Consider the following 7853-nt stretch of genomic DNA (forward strand, 5'->3'; position numbering starts at 1 on the left):
CTTAAAAAACACTAAACGCAAATTCCAGTTAAATGACAAAAGACAAGTATGACATTAGTAGGGGCAGATCCAGGGGGTACCAGGTCATCCTCCTTCACCTAGGCCTAAACTATATTTTTGTCTGTGTTAAATAATACCATAAATGCAAATAATTTTTGCACTTTGCTATGAACTTTGAACCTTTTTGTTATATGTTTGCGTTTCTCTGCTAAGCAAATCTATTCAGCTCAAAAATGCTTTGCATACTTTGGCATGTGGTGCTGTGTGACTTAAGGGCTACCAATCTCAAAATTCAAAAATCACTAGATTGGACGAAAAAATCTACTAGATCAGGAAAAAAACACTAAATTGTTATCGGGAAAAACACGGCCACTTTTGTTTGGTTGTTTTAACTTTATATCACAAACTTGGTATATTGCTGTATATCAATCAGTCTTGTCCGGTTTCAGGCAGGCCTTAAAATTGTCATCATTCAAACAATTCAGGTTTAAAGGTTGGCAATAAAAACTTTGTTCTGTCACCACTTATACACCCCATCCGTCAGAAATCAGTGCACTTCTAAGCAAAAAGGTCTACGACAATCAGTGCATTCAAAGGATCAAAAAGTCCGACTTTTAGACTTTGAGGTCTTGGACAATGCACTAATTTGCATTAACAAATGTGCATAAGAAGATTAAGTTTAACAATACTTGACCCAACCAAACCCAAACGCTAACCAGCGCCCTAAACCAAATAATGTGCGATAATTTAATAATTATAACGCTTCAGGCCCCAATACCTCAATTTGTGACGTAATAATCTTAAATACAATGGACGAGAAACCATCCGAGTTTGGGCTTTTTCCCCCAGCATTTAAAGAATTATTAAAATAACGCACATTATTTGGGTTAGGATTCGGGTTAGCGTTAGGGTTTAGGTGGGTCAAGTGTTATTAATCCTATCTCATATTTTTTGTTATCTTTTCTGAACTTTTAATGAATATTTTTAATTTATCTTCGCCGGGAGTTTACCTAAAGGTCCAAATCAGTGCATTGCCAGGACCTCAAGGTCTAAAAGTCTAGACTTTTCTGCCATTGGATGCCCTGATTGTCGTAGACCTTTTTGCTTAGAAATGCACTGATTTTTAACGGATCGGGTGACTTACAACATCCTCAAAGTTTTCTATATCCACAAAGTAGATTTAAAGGGTTTGGTCTAGTTCACAAGCGCTAAAATTGGTTTGTGCCTAGGGGAACAGAACTTATATTCACTAGAAATAATTATACCTGACCCTGGGGGTACTAGCCAGAGATTTCCAGAAAATCCTCCCTGGAAACAGACTTTCTAAAAGGCAATTCGCCCGCATTAACTATACATAAGGGGTTCCAACCTGTGGTGCGCAAAGGTTTTTCAGGTAGCTACAGGTTTTTTTTTCTTTACTAAAACCTAGATTTACAACTTTATATTTTGTTTATCTGGTTTTGTTGAAAAAAAACCTAAGACTAGTCTTATTTAACTATGACTGTTGTTTCGTATCATTACGATCTTGAAAATACAGGCCATGTCAATTGTCAACAAGGAGCACCGTTGCTTGGTAAAGCGTACAATACTGTGGGACACTAGGCATTAATTATATTAATTATGTCAAATGATTGCTCTTTATAGATATCATCTACTGTTTTATAGCTTTAGCTACAAATAACGTTAAATAATGCTAGTTGTAAGCTAAAAATAGATAGAAATAAAATGTTCAATAACAGTCAAATGATACGCCTGGCAGTACAGAGAGTCCAGGTGGTACGAGATTGTAAAAAGGTTGGGAACCCCTGAACTATACCCTAGACCAGTGCTCTACATTTTTTGGTTTGGTGAACCCTTTAAGTTGTTGTAACGGACTCATGCACCCTGTTTACTTGAAAGGTAAACTGAGGTGAAAAGCGCTATGAAAATTCATTATGCATATATGCATATTATGCATATTAATAACATAATGTCAATTAACCCAGTGGAGCTGCCATTTTACGCAATGTCGGTGAGATTTAGATTATGGCTGCAGGCTGCTTGCGAGTAGGCTACTATATTGCATGTCATAAAACAGCATTCAATCTTTACGCAAATAACAGAAACAGGTTTTTTTTTAAGGTTTGGTTTGGGTGACCGCTAAGTAGTTTTAAGAGACCGCAAGTGTTTCATTTAAATACCAAAAACTAGCCATATTTGCTTAAAGTCCAAATTTTGGGAAACCGTTGGAGAAATTTGGGGGACTGTTTCGGTCCCCCAAAACACCTTAAAAAAAACACTGAACAGGAACACAACTTGCATCATGGCAGTCATGCAAAAAAGAAAGACTACATGTCTCAGAAAGTTAGGTCACAAAGGTTACAGCACCATTGTCTCATAGAAATCGGTAATACTGACAAATACTATGTAATATTAATGGTTCATCGAAAGTTTGTGATGTACCCTTGAATACCTTTTCATACTGGTGCACCTCACTTATATTTTGGTTCACCCTAGGATGCACTTACACACCGGTTGAAGAGCACTGCCCTAAACCAGTGCTCAACAACCTTTTTTACTTGCGGCACAACAACAGAGCTCAAACAGTTCGGCGGAACACCTACGAAATATATTTGACAACAGTAGACAAACAAAATCAGCAAATGTCCAAGGCAACCCAAGGAGCGATTTACAATGAAATACACCAAAAGTGTTAAAAATTTTACATATTGCATTCCTTTAACTTCTGATTTTGCGATTTTGCAGACTTCTTAAAATTACTGAAGCAAGATAAAGTCCTCAAAAAATGCACCCTTTGCAATAACGAATTAGAAAACATAAAAACTGACATTGTACTTTTTTGTTTATTTTTCGAAACAGCTTCCCAGGTTAATTAAACAATCATAAAATGTAAATAATAATTACAATGATATTCATGGGATTCGAGCGTGTGGTTAATCCCTCTTTCCATTGTAGAGTAAATTTTAAAAACGATTGTGGTATGTTGGTACCCCTGGTACTTGATTCAAAAAGTATTTTTAAATTTGATTTCTGGCGATAAAACATAACATAAGTTTTACATTTTTTTTTAATATTATTGAAAGTTCATAAAATTAAACCTGGATAATTGCACAAGGTCAAAATACCTGCCTTGATGTGATATACATATTTCGTCTCGGCACACCGGTTGCCAAGCACTCTTTCCTCTTACTTCCCTCTTCTCCCTTTAGTATCTTTGTTTAGCCAGCGGTGGCTAAATAAGCCAACATCCTACAGATTTCATGCAGCACTGCAGCTGTAGGAAAATACTGCTGCCTAACACTAAGCCCATTTACATATGCACATTTTAGCCGGACTTGAATTCGTTACGTTAACCCAATCTGAGGAGTGGTTTTTAAACTGTCCGCGGCTTAATTCGTTTCGTTGTTAAGTGTGTGGTACTGGTTTGCAGTGTTGGTGGCATCAAAAAAATGTTTTTATTTTGATTATACTAAAGTATTTGGCAATGCAATAGTAAGTATACATAGATTAAAATGTCGCCAAACAGGTTTGCATAGGTTGGAAAACAGTCTAACATAGCTGGTTGAAGTCAAATAAGTAATGGAGGCGAAACATAACAAGATAGCTAAAATGTTGTATACTGTAATAACAGACTGCAATACAATGGACGTATTTGGCAAGCAAGGATATTTGGGGTCTGTAGACAGAATTTAAAAACCCATTACAGTTTTTTTCAGGCATGCTAGGCATAGCCATTCATCAAGGGTTCCGAAAAAATAGGGGGGGGGGGGGTTCAATCAAATTTAAACACATGGATGTCAAGATGCTTATGCATCACAGAGCAGTATATATTGCAGGCAGATTTTGTGATATTGTGTTGGTGTCAAGTTAATTGTGGCTTCTCAGTGAATGCTTTGTCTGCCAGTAATCAAGAATATGTTTGTGAAACCAGCATTGTGTAACCATTTAATAAAACTGAATTTTGATATTGAAGCAGTAAATTTGGAATTTGTTGTCATCATCAAAAAAACAAGTGACTAACATTTATAGATAAAGTGGTAGTGATTATAAGTTAAAATGTTACTATACTGTGGCCAGAAGGACATATTACGAATATATAAGTTTAAAACATAAAATTTAGTTATTTACATTTAGTAACTTTTCCGTTTTTACTAGTTATAAATATTTAAGGTCTATTATATTTGGGCTACTTTTAATGCTAGTTGCAAGGTTGGAAAGTAGGGTAGATACTTAAACGTCCAATGTGAGGTTCCAAATCCAAGCGTTTTCAGATCGCTTCCTATTGGCTGAAATTTTATGACGTAATACATTCTTATTAAGCGCAAATGTACTTAACGCAAATGTACGGCGTTGATGTACTGTAGTACTTGGCGAACAACAAAAAGAAGTTTCGAAAATCTAATCGTTATTGGCGCAAGACTAACACGCAAAATCATAAGGCGTTACTTAAAAAATCGTTTATTGTTGTGTCGGTAAATAGGAGAAACTTAATTGGCTTATGGGTAAATACTTTGACATTGTTTTGCATCTTACGCCGTAAAAGAAGCGCAAACCATATCACTGTTCTGATTAAATAAACAAGCATTAGCATTTCTCAAAAATTAGTTTAAGTGTGTTTAAACTTGATTTATAATATCCCTAGCCAAAGCAAGTGGTGATTTGTGTGTGAATGCAGGTGTGCAAAGCCAAAACAGGCCAGTACAAAAAATTGCTTACAGTCTGCTTAACTGACCGTACGCAACTATGCTGGGTATAAGACATACGTACTAAACTTAATAACTTTGTTTTGTTTATCATTTATTAAATTCGGATCTTGGTGCAACTATGCAGGGTATACGACATACATACTAAGCTTAATAAATTCGTTTTGTTTATCATTTATTAAATTTGGATCTTGGTGTAATCTATTGTGGTGGTCTAAGTAACCTGGGCGAACTTGGCGCGCCGGAATTCATTTTGGGCAGTATCTCCAAAAGTTGTGACAATATAAACTTGAAATTTTTTTATTGCGGCTCATTTCGAAGGTGGTGCCTCCTAGTTTATATCGTTAAAATTTGAACTTGCACCCCTAGTTCGCCCAGGTGTCTAAGTAGGCTAAATGAAGCACACAACCTTAAATGAGTTGGAACTATATTAGTGTAAAAAGTCAATTTTACCCACCACCAGTAACTGTTAAACACACCTTAGGCCTAGCTTTAAACTGCCATTTTCTTTACAAGACTGATTGTATTTTAACTTGGCACTTTGGTGCCACATCTACAACACTTACAATTTTTGTTTGATTTGCATTAAGATCTTAATTAGCAATTTTTGAGTATGATCAAAGTGCAACAAATTAAGAAGGATCTTCTACTTGTGCACAGTTGGTGTGTGCTGTTTCAATCATAGTTGCCATTTGTTATTAAAATAATAAATTAAATAAAAAAACATCTAGATTTATTATAGAAAAATCTAAAAATATTCATGAAAATATTAATATACTTGGACATAAAGAGACTTGCTTAAAGCTTTAGATTTGCTGTTTCAAAAAACATTTTACTGAACATGACCAGTTCTGAAAATATTGATTTTATAACTCACTAATTAATTATTTTTCAATTAGCAAATTGTAAACTTATGAAATTACTAAAATATTTATCCTAGATATTAAATCTGCCACCATTTTAGATTATAAAACATTTTTTTTTATGAATCTAAAAAACATCTAACATTTAAATTATATATTTAAGATCCTAAACAGTAAATCTTATGGCTGTATAAAAATGCCTGAATGATAGGGATGGGATTTTCGAAGTACAATACCTAGGTATTATTAAATGGTAGTTGTAGTTTATATCGAAAATGTTAATCAATTTTTTTTAATGGCAAATATTGATTTTTTGGTCCATAAAGTGATTGACATTAACACAATTAGGATTCAAATTGTAAGAATGCAATTACTTTACTGTTTGGATATGACCTAAAAGGGTGCAAACTAAACTATGATGTTCTTATATATATATTATTTCTTTGTATTCTAATGCATTTTATTTCAACTTTCTTTATTTGATAGGCTTTTCTGTTGTTATTACTAACTAGATTCAACATGCTATGAAAAGCCTTTTAGATGTTTTTCAATGGAGTTGTACATGCAACAGAAGGAAGCAGGCAATGTGGTGTTTTTGTTTCTCAACCCATTCCCATGGAGCCCTATGTGGCTCAGTTGGAAAGTGAAGGTTCCTGCCAAGATCTGCCTCATCGAGGCTAGATGTTGTTGACATCACAGCCTGGATTACTGAAACTAATTTTAAATGAATTATTTTAAATATTACAGTTTTATTTAAATCATATGAATTGCAATTTCACATAATGGCGGAGAATGTCTAAAATTATTTTTATTTAAGGTGTGAAGTGTTTTTCGTAATTTTTTCTGTTTTTTTTTTATCATAAGTCTGCTTAATTAGTGTTGTAAATTTTTGGTTTAGTAAAGAAAGCATGATCAATGTATATGTTAGTTATGTGCACATTTAAAGCAACAAATACATTTTTGTGAAAACAGTTGTTTCTAGAATATATATATATCCAAGGGTACTGTAAAAATGTTGTCTAAAATGAGATATCATGATTCATACTTGTATATCATTAGTAAAATATAATTAGGTACATCGTACATTAGATTTATTTCTTGTTTAATATCTTTCAAAGACTTATTTGAATAGTATCAAAAGATGTGCTTAAACATGTAGGATAAATTAAAATAGTCTCATTAAAAATCCTACCACAATGCTTATTATTTAGGTTAGGGGCTGGTTTAGGTTTTTGGTTGGTTGAGCATTATTATTAAATGTAATAATATTTGGGCGCTCGAGCCTAAACGCTAACACAAATAATGTTAGCAATATAAGCCCCTGGGCGAAAATGTGGTAGGATTCTGAACTAGCGCCGTCGGCGCTGGTCTAAAATCCTACCACAATTATTAATTCAGCGCACAATATTTTAGTTAGGGTGCGAGTTAGCGTTTTGGTGTGGGTGGGTCAAGTATTATTATATATATTATTTAATAATAATACTCGACTCACCTAAACGCTAACCCGCACCCTAACCCAAATAATGTGCGTTGTGGTAGGATTTTAGACCAGCGCATGGCCTTAATCCGAATGTGTTTTATCCTGACGTTGGTGTTGTTCTTATCTCGGTCCTATAGTAATTTGTCGTATTTTTCTTCTATAAGAAAAATAAATAATTTAGTACGGCCGCTCAGCTGATCGTCTGTTACGTCTCAAAATTTCATCTGTAACGTCATAAAATTTCAGCCAATAGGAAGCGATCTGAAAACGCTTGGATTTGGAACCTCACAGTGGACGTTTAAGTATCTACCAGAAAGTAGGGTCTGCGCGGGGGATATCCCCCGAAAATCCCCCGCGCAGTTTGCCGCTCGGCTGCCACCCGATCCGTTAGAAATCAGTGCATTTCTAAGCAAAAAGGTCTACGACAATCAGGGCATCCAATGGCAGAAAAGTCTAGACTTTTAGACCTTGAGGTCCTGGCAATGCACTGATTTGGACCTTTAGGTAAACTCCCGGCGAAGATAAATTAAATATATTCATTAAAAGTTCAGAAAAGATAACAAAAAATATGAGATAGGATTAATAACACTTGACCCACCTAAACCCTAACGCTAACCCGAATCCTAACCCAAATAATGTGCGTTATTTTATTAATTATTTAAATGCTGGAGAAAAAAACCCAAACTCGGATGGTTTCTCGTCCATTGTATTTAAGATTATTACGTCACAAATTGAGGTATTGGGGCCTGAAGCGTTATAATTATTAAATTATCGCATATTATTTCGGTTAGGGCGCTGGTTAGCGTT

This window comes from Ascidiella aspersa, chromosome 1 (assembly GCF_963924565.1).
Source record: "Ascidiella aspersa chromosome 1, kaAscAspe10.2, whole genome shotgun sequence".
Taxonomy (NCBI): domain Eukaryota; kingdom Metazoa; phylum Chordata; class Ascidiacea; order Phlebobranchia; family Ascidiidae; genus Ascidiella; species Ascidiella aspersa.